Here is a 13,005-nt window from a genome sequence, read left to right as displayed (position 1 = left end):
GTTAACCATTCTAATCTACATCTCTTTTGCCTTATCTGACTAACTAATACGTGAAACATACGTTGGAGCTGTAGGATCGGACGGACTTTACTCTGCAGTAAGTTTATCTTTATAGCCATACAACTGTATTGCTCCCACTATACTTAGTTTAAGGGTGGCTTTACACACTGCGACATCGCTAGCCGATGCTAGCGATGGCGAGCGTGATAGCACCCGCCCCTATCGTTATGCCGATATGTGTAGATCACTGCCGTAGCAAACATTATCGCTACGGCAGTGTCACACGTACTTACCTGCTCTGCGACGTTGCTGTGACGGGCGAACCACCTCCTTTCTAAGGGGGCGGTTCGCTCAGCGTCACAGCGACATCACTAAGCGGCAGCCCAATCAAAGCGGAGGGGCTGAGATAAGCGGGACGAACATCCCGCCCACCTTCTTCCTTTCTCATTGCTGGCATGTGGCAGGTAAGGAGAGGTACCTCGTTCCTGCATCGTCAAACGTAGCGATGTGTGATGCCGCAGGAACGAGGATCAACTTCGCCCAAGCGACAGCAGCGATAATTGGGAGAGGACCCCCATGTCAACGAGGAGCGATTTTGGACGTTTTTGCAATGATCCAATATCGCTCCTAGGAGTCACACACAATGAGATCGCTACAGCGGCCGGATGTGCATCACAAAATCCGTGACCCCAACGAGATCGCTGTAGCAAACTCGTAGCGCGTAAAGCCTGCTTAAGGCTTCTTATGAGTCTATTTTGACTTTATGCACATATCAATTGCACTTTTTCAATTAAGCCCTGTCTTATAATATTTATTGAATTATACTTTTTTCATTTTGCTGGGTTTAGTGCAATATATTTAAAAGTCTCTTTATTATATTCCCCTATACCCCTTCCACAATAACTAGTGTCAATTAACACTTACAGTTATTTTCCTTCCCTTTTTAGGCTCGACACAGATCCAGTCATATACGTACCACCCTTCACTGTTAACCGTGCCCGGATACCTGGATCTTGACACTGCGTTCTGATTTTTTTAAATATATTTACATTTTATACTAAATAAAATTCATAATTTTTTGAGATGTATTTCTAACTTTTTTTTTGTGCACTCACAACATCCATCTAAACCCTCTCCCCATAAGTTAGCACGGTAGAATTTATCTATTTTTGTTAGTGTCTTCTACTCTGGAAAGGGGATACGTGGAAGCGGTCTACTACCAGCGGCTTCCTATTAACAACCCTGCACTCGAGCTGTCATTCTAGAGTACTCCCTATTAAATGACCAGAGGGGCGCTATTTTTAAAAGGAACATGCCAGGTCCCCTATGCGTTCTATTCTAGACGCAGGGTAATGTGGTGCCTAGTAACCCCTTCCTATCCATCCCTGTGTTGTAATAGTGAGTAATATGAATGTATTAAAATATATTTTATTACTTATGTGTTCCGTATGTAAATGAGCAGGAACTCTAGCCCCCTGGGCGTTTGCATGTTTTCCGTGGTATCACGCCCCTGTGGGTATCATGGGTAGGTCATGCGATCCCTCATTGATACAGATATTGGAATGATGAAAGCTAGAATCGCTTTATGCATGATTCTGAATTGGGAGTCCCTCCATATTTCACTCAAAACATTTTATCTCAAAATTCCCCATCCGCTGAGTATCTTTTACCCTATCTCTTTGTCTACCCCCTAACTGTTTAGCCCAACTGCTAAATAGCTGTACCGGTTTTCTTTGGGCTAACATCTCTTTAAATAATTTGTATAATGTTGTGATTGTAGGTGTACCGAGCGCTGCCAACAGTAGATTATCCATGTAGTTCTTCCTTTTCACTTCTACTCTGACTAGTATTGACATAACCGACACAATAATCTGGTCAAATTGGAGTTTGTTCTTCTTTTACTGCATATTTGGATATTAATTCCTCTTTCTTCAGCCACTTACCCTCCTCTTCATGTATCAAATGTGTGACCCTGCAGGACCCTCTCCTTTTCCATTCCTTCAGAAGGATATTTTCCCTTACATTTAGGAAAGCAGTTTTCCCACAGGGTCATGTCTAGAGATGAGCGAGCCTCTAGAGGCTCGAGTTCGGTTCGGTTCGACAAACGGAGGCCGCGTTCGTCTTCGGTTCGGCGAACCGTTCGACAAAACTCTCGAACCCCATAGAAAACAATGGGAGGCAATCACAAACACATAAAAACACCTAGAAAACACCTTCAAAGGTGTCCAAAAGGTGACAAACAACTCCCAAGACACCACAAACACATGGGAAAGTGACAAGGACATATACTCATGTGAAAACAAAACAGCCGGACGAGGAAAAAGAGGAGGAGACACAGATATAGGCATGTCATGCCCTTCTAAAATCATGACGAAGACGAAGGCTTTACAGCCGAAACGGCCGTCGGGTTGGACGCAGGCTTTTTGATCTTTACATTCACCAGGTAAAACTGCCATTATTACTGTTTTCCTTATCATTGGAGGCTGGGATCTGTTTTATAACCCTTCACTAACTTTGTGCAACCCTGTTTGTCATCTATTTACTCCAACATACTACTTATGCAGTTGCCATGATGATTCCTTGATGAATTGGTTTGGGGTTCATATTTCAGCCTATATATTTTATGCAGTTCCCTGGGTGGACTATCTACTATCTGATTACATATATTTATACCGGCTAACATATAACCATTAGTAATCAGTATTTTGGGTTGTTAACAGTCCGCTGTAAGATCACTGTCTATGTCCACACTTGTTTGTGCCGCCCTGCACCTGTTTACCAATAAAGTTTTTTCACTTTGTACCCTGGACTTTGGTCGCAATTTTTCTTGTTTGCCTTCTAAAATCATGTAAAACACAGCAAGGGGACTCCAAGCAGAGTCTCCCTTTTTTCCAAAAATTGGGCCACACAGACACCTCTTCAGTGGCATCACTTGTGCCACAGTTGCAAACTTGACAGGTACATTTGCATCAAGCACATTCCAAAATACGGCAGCCTTTACTCTCCCCAGGATGACACAGGGGTAGTAAAGTCCTTGCGGATCCATGACTTGTTCATCTTGATGAACGTTAGTCTGTCCACATTGTCACTGGACAGACGCGTACGCTTATCTGTCAGCACGCACCCAGCAGCACTGAAGACACATTCAGAAACAACGCTGGCTGTGGGACATGACAAGATCTCCAAGGTGTAAGTGGCGAGCTCAGGCCATTTTTCAAGATTGGAAGCCCAAAATGAGCAAGCTCTAGTTGCAAAGTCATGGCATCGATGTTCCTTTGGAGATACTCCTGTATTATCCTCTCCAGCCGTTGACTATGTGTCAGACTTCTTGTCTCTTGTGGCCTTGCATTGGATGGTCTAAAAAAATTCTGAAGTGATTCCATAAAATTGCTGTTACCAGCACCAGATACGGTGTTGCTGGTACAGTTTGACTGATAATGACGAGACAGTCCCATGCTTGGCAAGTGACAACTGGGAGATTCACTCCGTGCACCACTGGTGTTTGGTGGAAGAGCCGAGCTAAGATTGAGTAACAGCTTCTGCTGATACTCCTGCATACGTACGTCCCTTTCTATGGCGGGAATTATTTCGCCAAATTTGGACTTGTACCGGGGAACTAATAGTGTGGCAACCCAGTAGTCATCATCACTTCTAATTTTGACAATCCGAGGGTCATGTTGTAGGTAGTGCAGCAAGAAGGCGCTCATGTGTCTTGTGCATTCATGCGGACCAAGTCCTCGCTGTGTTTGTGGCATAGAGGTGATAACCGTGCTTTCTTCCTCTGACATCTCCCCCCAACCTCGTTCAACCGAAATTTGACCAAGGTCTGCCTCATCCGCTGAATCTTCCATGTCCTTCGAGAGTTCGTCCTCCATTTCTTCATGGTCTCCTGCACCTTCCTCAACATTTTGGCTGTTACCATGCGCCCTTGTTAATCCCTCTCCCCCACCGTCCCATGCCTGCCGCCTTGGTGATGATGAACGTCTGGACCTTGCAGATGTTGGTATCCCTTGCGCATATGAATCCTCCTGTACTTCCTCCCCTTTCCTCTTGTCCCACCCCCTGACTCCGAATAGTGTTTAGCGTGTGCTCCAGCATGTAAATGACTGGAATTGTAATGCTGATAATGGCATTGTCAGCGCTAAACATATTCATCGCCATGTCGAAATTGTGCATAAGGTTTGCATAGGTCCTTGATCTGAGACTACTCCATCAGCATGATCTGCCCCACCTCTGTATCTCGTTGGCCCAGGCTATACGTATAACGTATTGCACCAGGGCTTGGCGGTGCTGCCACAGTCGCTGTAACATGTGGAGAGTCGAATTCCAGCGTGTCGCCACATCGCATTTCAAGCGAGGAACCGGCAGGCCGAAAGACTTCTGGAGCGATGCAAGTCGGTCAGCTGCGACGGTTGAACGGCGGAAGTGAGCAGAGAGTGACCGTGCCCTGTGCAGAAGCCCATCTAGGCTGAAATAGTGGGTTACAAATTGCTGGACAACAAGGTTCAACACGTGAGCCATAATAGGCATGTGTGTCACCTTGCCCCGGTGAAGGGCCGCACCCAGGATTGCAGCATTATCGCATACGGACTTTCCTGGCTGCAGGTTGAATGGAGACAACCATTTACTAAACTCGCTCGCAAGAGCTGAATACAATTCATCCGCTGTGTTTCTCTTATTTCCAAGATATTTCAAGGTAAAGACCGCCTGATGACGTTGAGCTCTGCTGCCAGCATACTAAGGAGGTGTGCATGATTCCTTGTGTGCAGTTACAACGTGGGTGGCCTGACCAGGCAGGCTTGAGGCGGAGGTGCAGGACCCAGACGAGGTTGAGGAGGCAGAAGCAGTGGAGGAACTTCGACATACAGAGGATTGACGCACAAGTCTTGGACAGCAAGACTTGTTCAGCAGACCCTTCTACATTTAATTACCATAGTTACCCAGTGCCCAGTCAGCGACATGTAATGCCCCTGTCCATGCTTACTGGTCCAAGTATCGGTGGTGAAATGCACCCAGTCACACACAGAGTTTCTTAAGGAAGCGGTGATGTTGTGTGCGACATGCTGGTGTAGCGCAGGCATACCTTTCTTGGAGAAGTAGTGGCCACTGGGCATCTGGTACTGGGGCACTGCGACAGACATAAGGTCTCGAAAATCTTCTGTGTCCACCAGGCGGGAAGGCAGCATTTCGGTAGCCAAGAGCTTACAGAGGGATAAAGTCAACCTCTTAGCTTTGTCATGGCTCGGAAGAAATGGCCTTTTATTTGTCCACATCTGAGGGACAGAGATCTGGCTGCTGTGTGGAGATGGTGGTGAATAGGGTGTCCCTGGAAAACTGCAGGTCTGTGAGGAAAGTGCAGGCGGAGACATGATGTTGCCTTCATCCAAAGTTGGTGCTCTCGATGTCTGAGAGAGCTCTACACCAGCACTTATTTCCCCTTCCAAACCAACTGACGACCTGCCAAGCAAACTGCCTGTTGCGGTTAAAGTGATGGAAGGTCTGCGTGGAAAAACAGGTGTGACAGCTGTCCCCACAGACATGGAAGATGAAGAGCGCGCGGAGGAACTTGAAGGGGCAAACGGTGTTTGGCCCGCTCCGTTGGGCCGCATTGCAGCATGGTGAGCTTCCCACTGGGACTTATGCTTGTTATTCATGTGACGATTCATGGAAGAAGTTGTCAAACTGCTGAGGTTTTGGCCTCTACTTCTAGATTGCCGACAAATTTTACAGATCACATGATTTGGGAGATCCTTTGCAAGGTCAAAAAAGGACCAGGCTAGGCAAGGCTTAGAGCCCATGCGACCTGCAGAGCCACCCCGACTTGTGCTCAGAGGCAGAGTTGTGGCTGAGGATGCAGTTGTAGACATGCTTCCAGTACTCCGACTCTGTCCTGGAAGGCGCAGGGTAACTTCGTCGTCAGTTGCATCCTCCTCCACCGCCTCTGGTGACCACCTCGATCGCCTGACTGTGGGTTGACAGTAAGTGGGATCTAGAACTTCATCATCAAGCGTTGTGTTTGCACTCCCCGCGCCCTCAGACCTAACCTCTTCCTGCCCTGACTGAATAGTTAAGTTGGCATCCCAATCTGGTATCTGCGTCTCATCATCATCAGTATGTTCCTCATTGTCTCCACCAACAGATGTTACAGTTTGGGAATGAGGGTCTACATTATGCTCATAAACTTGGTCATCAGGGCCTGAATCTGACTCACAAAGCTTCTGGGCATCACTGGAGACCCTTTCCTGGTCTGCACTCACTGTAGCTTGGGAGCAGACCTCTGATTCCCAGGGTATAGTGTGACTGAACAGCTCTGCAGACTCAGCCATCTCTGTTACACCATACTCTGCAGGGCGGGTGGAGACTTGAGAGCTGGGAGAAAGCAAGTGTGATTGGGATGACAACTCAGAGGACTGTTGTTTTTTGGATTTTGAAGTTGAGGTGGAGAAGAGGGCACTTGTTGGAGCACTTGAGATCCATTCAAGCATGTTCTTTTTTTGTGCATCATCTACCCTTGTTACAGTTGTTCGGTTCCGTAAAAAAGGGAGCACATCGGATTGTCCACGGAAAGTAGTAGACATCTTACTTTTGCTGGAAGATGGCCTATCTTCAGCAGATGTTCATGTAGCTTTGCCACCTTCCCCACGGACACAAACTTTTTTTCCTTTTCCAACACGCCTGTTCCCCTTTCCACCAGCATCTGTCCTTTTACCACTCATTTTGTTAGCGACAAGATTAGCTACTTAAAATATGGATGCAAAAATTGAGAGGTGGTTTAGATTGCAGAGGTGGTCTAGCTTTATTGGCAACTGAAGAAACAACACTGACTATCCCAGACAATTTTAGTATGGCCCGAACAGTGGCAGCACAGTTTGCATTTAGAATTGCGTACTAAAAATGGACAGCTGTGTGCAATGCAGAGGTGGTCTAGCTTTATTGGCAACTGAAGAAACAACACTGACTATCCCAGACAATTTTTGTATGCCCCTAACAGTGGCAGCACAGTTTGCAAATAAAATAGCATGGCAAAACTGGGCAGGTGGGTAGAGTGCCCGGGTTCTGTGGGTCAGTGGACAGGAAAGGAACACTAACTTAGTATTCCAGACACTTTTAGGATGGCACAAAAAGTGTCAGCTCTTTGTGCAAATAAAACAGCGTGGGAAAACTGGGCAGGTGGGTAGATTGCCCGGGTTCTGTGGGTACCAGAACAGGAAAGGAACACTAACTTAGTATTCCAGACACTTTTAGGATGGCACAAAAAGTGTCAGCTCTTTGGGCAAATAAAAAAGCGTGGCAAAACTGGGCAGGTGGGTAGAGTGCCCGGGTTCTGTGGGTCAGTGGACAGGAAAGGAAGCCTCACTTTCTATCCCTGATAATGAAAAAATGCAGCAAGGAATTTCCTGAGCTGAGGTAGGCAGATGCTGTTATCTAAAGCTGTACACAGCGTTTGCATGGACCTGCCTAACAGCTATATACAACAAAGGAGTAAATGGCACTTCCTCTATACTGATAATAGATGTAGGGGTGCACTTCAGGTTCCAAGGCCTTTTGTCAATAGAAGAATACAAGGCACTCCCAAGGTTGGCTGCAACGTGTGATTTATTTAATGTGCATAACAACAAAAGAACGTTTTCGGTCCATAGACCTTCCTCAGTAAGCACTGTATACAAAAATAACAATGATCAATATATGATATCAAAAAAATAAAAACATAAAATGTATACAATACAAAGGAATTTTTCAGTGAAAATCGTGAAAAATAATAATGATAATAATTCTTATATAATAAGCAGTATTTGATTCACAAGAGAAACATATCTTGATATTTAGAAAATTATGTATGAAGGAAGAAAAAAGGAGGGGAAAAAAAAAAAGGAGGAGGATAACAAAGGAGAAGAAAAGAAGAAACGACAAAAAACGAAGAACAAGGGGAGGGAGAAAAGGGAAAGAAAAGAAAAATTGAAGAGTGAGAAGTGAGCTGAAAAACAGAAAAATAAGGGGGAGGAAAGGGCAAGTATATGGAATGATGGATGGGGTAAGAGTATAGGTGTAAATTATATACATAGGGGAGCCAATAGAGGATGACAAGATGGGGCATGAATGTGGTAAGAAAATGTAAATATAAATGAATAACAAAAAAAGAAGAAAATAAGTTATATGGGGTGGTTCAATGTAGGAACAAGTAGAGATTGCAAATGTGGTGTGTGTTGAGGTCAAAAGAGGGAGAAGATGAAAAGAGGGAATGGAGAGCAGAGTAGCATAAAAGATGTACTAAACATAGTGTACAAAGGAGATTAGAATGGCAAAATTTTAATATAAACAGATAATAGATAGATGGATAAGGGCAACAATGATATGGAGATATGTGTATGAAGTGAATGAGACATTGGAATGGTGCATGGAAGGGGTTAAGAATAGCAGAATTCAAGACGGAGGAGATTAGGAGAGAACGCAAGGAAGAACAACATGCCAGAAGTGGCATATGAACGGAGGATCTATCTGTAATGATTAGGTGTGGGAGATGCATTAGATATGATGTATGGAAGGGGTTAACAAAGTAACAGAATTCAGGAAGCAGGAGATTAGGGAAGGAGGCAGGGATGAACAGCGTGACAAGGGGGCTCATGAACGGAGGATCTGCCTGCAATGAATGAATGTGAGAGATACATTAGACATAGTGTATGGAAGGGGTTAACATAGTAGCAGGAAGCAGGAGATAAGGAAAGGAGACAGAGACAAACAGCGTGACAAGGGGGGGGGGGGGGGGGGCGGGGGGCACATGCACGGAGGATCTAACTGCAGTGGGTGACAGAATCACTGGTGCCTGTGTGCTTACCATTCGTGAGGAGGAGTTCAGCGTGGGTGATAAGCGCGGTGTCCACCGCCGCATGGAGGCTGCCATGACAGTGGCCGGGAGTCCCGGAAATAAATAGGCGTGTTCGGGGAAAGGGGCGGTATCTGAGATGACGTCGGGCCGCACATGAGTGACCTAGGGCAGGAGTTGTGCTGTGGCTAGTGAGTGAATCTCACAGACTGCGCGTGCGTGCGGTCCTCTGCTTGAATAGTAAGCAGTAAAAGTGCCATTAAGTAGTGTAAGGCTGCATACTTTTAAAAGGACTCTTGGGCTCTCTGTGCAGGCAAAAGGGGATAGTGGAGGAGTCCGGATCTGTGTGGAAGCTGTGTCATAACAGCTTGTGACTCCGAGGTAGTGGTGCTCAAAGTATAAGGATGAAAGCAATTGAGACAGGATCAATATTTTTTCTAGAAAAAAAAACAGAGAACATGAATTAGAGAAAAGCCATATACAAAATCATTGTTATTTATCAAATTACAATAGAAAAAAGACCATGTTTAGCAAAATGAAACTCACAGAAAGGACTGTAGTTCATATTCCCGATTCAGGCCCCTGGGAGTCAAAGTGCTGAGTTCATGAATCCAGTATGCCTCTCTTCTTTTAAGGAATTTGACAATATCGCCACCCCTCCTGGGGGTGTCGACATGGTCAATCACCTGGAATTTTAGTTGAGAAATCGAGTGACGGGCATTTTTAAAATGGTACGGGATGGGTAAAAGGAGATTCTCACATCTAATGGTAGATTTGTGTTTGGAAATGCGGTCTCCTATATGTTGGGTAGTCTCACCCACATATAGGAGGCCGCAAGGACACTTAATGATATAAATCACATGCGAGGACTTACAAGTAAAGTAATTCTGTATAGGATATCTCTTCCCAGTGTGTGGATTATGGAAACAGTCCCCTTTCTGGACGTTATTACACTGTGGACAATTTAGGCAAGGGAAAGTCCCGAATTTTGGTGTGCCTAAGAATCTTTGTTTCGGAAGTTTGAGAATAGGACCCACATCTGCCCTGATAAGCTTATCCTTAATATTGGGTGGTCTTTTGTAACATGGTAGAAATGGGACTTTAAATTCAGGGACCTTCGGGTACCCCTGTGTTAAAATATGCCAGTTTTTTCGAATTGTCTTATGAATTCTGAATGAAAAAGGGTGAAAAATGTGGGGGAAGGGTATCCTTTTCTCATTTTGTTGAATGGTAGCCTTAGTATGATCACGGCTACTGTCTAATAGAGGTGAAGGATAACCCCTAGCAGAAAATTTATTCTGCACCTCTTGCAGTCTTAGTTGCAGGACCTCCTGATCGGATACTATCCGTTTAACCCTTTGGAACTGGGAAATGGGTATGGATTTTTTGATTGACATAGGATGTTGACTAGAAAAATGAAGTAATGTATTCTTATCTGTGGTCTTAGTAAAAAGATCTGTAGATAAGTTACCCTCAATGTCCTTAAGGATGGTGGTATCCAAAAAATTGATTTGATGTGGATCATGCTGCAAGGTGAAATGCAGACCAGGCCATGCCAAATTGATCTGGTCAAAAAATACATGAAGGGTTCCAATGGGCCCCTCCCACACGCAAAATATGTCGTCTATATATCAACAAAGTTGATTACATCAAGGAAATTGATCGACAACTAAGCGATAATCAAGTGTATAATAAATTGACTTGCAATCCATTATCCTCGTTAACCAAAAAAATCAAGAACATTCTTACCCATCACCAACATCAGGGTACAATCGATTCTAAGACGGTAGAGTTCCTCACTAAATCCAATCCCATCACCCCTGTCTTATATGTTCTTCCCAAAGTCCACAAACGTTTAGATAATCCACCTGGGAGACCCATCGTAGCGGGTTCTGACTCTGTTTTATCTCCCTTATCTATTTTTCTAGAGAAAATCCTAACGCCATTAATAAAATCTACCAGATCTTTTCTTTTGGACACAGGTGCATTTTTACAAACTATCAGGGGACTGGGTCAAATTAACAAAGAGGCAGTACTTGTCACAATGGATGTGACTAGTCTGTACACCAGCATCCCCCATGATGCTGGCATCTCCGCAATTAAAGACCTACTCCAACAACATCACTTTGACCAGTCTGTGGTGGAACTATGTCTTGATCTATTGACACTGGTACTTAAAGAGAATTACTTTCTCTTTGGGGACAATTATTACCTTCAGACACAGGGGACCGCGATGGGTTCTAATGTGGCCCCCCCCTTACGCAAACAGCTACATGACTAAATTTGAGAATGAAGTCATATATTCGAATGAACTGTTCCAGCGTCATTGTCCCGTCTGGAAACGATATATAGACGACATATTTTGCGTGTGGGAGGGGCCCATTGGAACCCTTCATGTATTTTTTGACCAGATCAATTTGGCATGGCCTGGTCTGCATTTCACCTTGCAGCATGATCCACATCAAATCAATTTTTTGGATACCACCATCCTTAAGGACATTGAGGGTAACTTATCTACAGATCTTTTTACTAAGACCACAGATAAGAATACATTACTTCATTTTTCTAGTCAACATCCTATGTCAATCAAAAAATCCATACCCATTTCCCAGTTCCAAAGGGTTAAACGGATAGTATCCGATCAGGAGGTCCTGCAACTAAGACTGCAAGAGGTGCAGAATAAATTTTCTGCTAGGGGTTATCCTTCACCTCTATTAGACAGTAGCCGTGATCATACTAAGGCTACCATTCAACAAAATGAGAAAAGGATACCCTTCCCCCACATTTTTCACCCTTTTTCATTCAGAATTCATAAGACAATTCGAAAAAACTGGCATATTTTAACACAGGGGTACCCGAAGGTCCCTGAATTTAAAGTCCCATTTCTACCATGTTACAAAAGACCACCCAATATTAAGGATAAGCTTATCAGGGCAGATGTGGGTCCTATTCTCAAACTTCCGAAACAAAGATTCTTAGGCACACCAAAATTCGGGACTTTCCCTTGCCTAAATTGTCCACAGTGTAATAACGTCCAGAAAGGGGACTGTTTCCATAATCCACACACTGGGAAGAGATATCCTATACAGAATTACTTTACTTGTAAGTCCTCGCATGTGATTTATATCATTAAGTGTCCTTGCGGCCTCCTATATGTGGGTGAGACTACCCAACATATAGGAGACCGCATTTCCAAACACAAATCTACCATTAGATGTGAGAATCTCCTTTTACCCATCCCGTACCATTTTAAAAATGCCCGTCACTCGATTTCTCAACTAAAATTCCAGGTGATTGACCATGTCGACACCCCCAGGAGGGGTGGCGATATTGTCAAATTCCTTAAAAGAAGAGAGGCATACTGGATTCATGAACTCAGCACTTTGACTCCCAGGGGCCTGAATCGGGAATATGAACTACAGTCCTTTCTGTGAGTTTCATTTTGCTAAACATGGTCTTTTTTCTATTGTAATTTGATAAATAACAATGATTTTGTATATGGCTTTTCTCTAATTCATGTTCTCTGTTTTTTTTCTAGAAAAAATATTGATCCTGTCTCAATTGCTTTCATCCTTATACTTTGAGCACCACTACCTCGGAGTCACAAGCTGTTATGACACAGCTTCCACACAGATCCGGACTCCTCCACTATCCCCTTTTGCCTGCACAGAGAGCCCAAGAGTCCTTTTAAAAGTATGCAGCCTTACACTACTTAATGGCACTTTTACTGCTTACTATTCAAGCAGAGGACCGCACGCACGCGCAGTCTGTGAGATTCACTCACTAGCCACAGCACAACTCCTGCCCTAGGTCACTCATGTGCGGCCCGACGTCATCTCAGATACCGCCCCTTTCCCCGAACACGCCTATTTATTTCCGGGACTCCCGGCCACTGTCATGGCAGCCTCCATGCGGCGGTGGACACCGCGCTTATCACCCACGCTGAACTCCTCCTCACGAATGGTAAGCACACAGGCACCAGTGATTCTGTCACCCACTGCAGTTAGATCCTCCGTGCATGTGCCCCCCGCCCCCCCCCCCCCCCCCCCCTTGTCACGCTGTTTGTCTCTGTCTCCTTTCCTTATCTCCTGCTTCCTGCTACTATGTTAACCCCTTCCATACACTATGTCTAATGTATCTCTCACATTCATTCATTGCAGGCAGATCCTCCGTTCATGAGCCCC

The 13,005-nt window shown here is 44.7% G+C and overlaps 1 protein-coding gene and 1 long non-coding RNA gene across 6 annotated transcripts in view; one reads left to right on the top strand and one right to left on the bottom strand.

Moving 5' to 3' along the window:
• Positions 1-9,254, bottom strand: part of PIGG (phosphatidylinositol glycan anchor biosynthesis class G (EMM blood group)) — a 686,115-nt gene extending 676,861 nt beyond the window's left edge. Inside the window, exon 1 of the mRNA XM_075352634.1 lies at positions 8,834-9,254. The gene's annotated coding sequence lies outside the window, so the exon portion shown is untranslated. The remainder of the gene's footprint in view (positions 1-8,833) is intronic.
• Positions 9,255-12,363: 3,109 nt separating this feature from the next.
• The window catches only part of LOC142316524 (uncharacterized), an 87,530-nt gene continuing 86,888 nt past the window's right edge, over positions 12,364-13,005 (top strand). For all 5 annotated transcript variants that reach the window (XR_012754635.1, XR_012754636.1, XR_012754632.1 and 2 more), the window contains exon 1: positions 12,364-12,784. This is a non-coding gene — a long non-coding RNA (uncharacterized LOC142316524). The remainder of the gene's footprint in view (positions 12,785-13,005) is intronic.

This window comes from Anomaloglossus baeobatrachus, chromosome 1, assembly GCF_048569485.1.
Source record: "Anomaloglossus baeobatrachus isolate aAnoBae1 chromosome 1, aAnoBae1.hap1, whole genome shotgun sequence".
In the NCBI taxonomy this organism is placed as follows: Eukaryota; Metazoa; Chordata; class Amphibia; order Anura; family Aromobatidae; genus Anomaloglossus; species Anomaloglossus baeobatrachus.
This window is presented reverse-complemented; position numbering and strand designations above follow the sequence as displayed.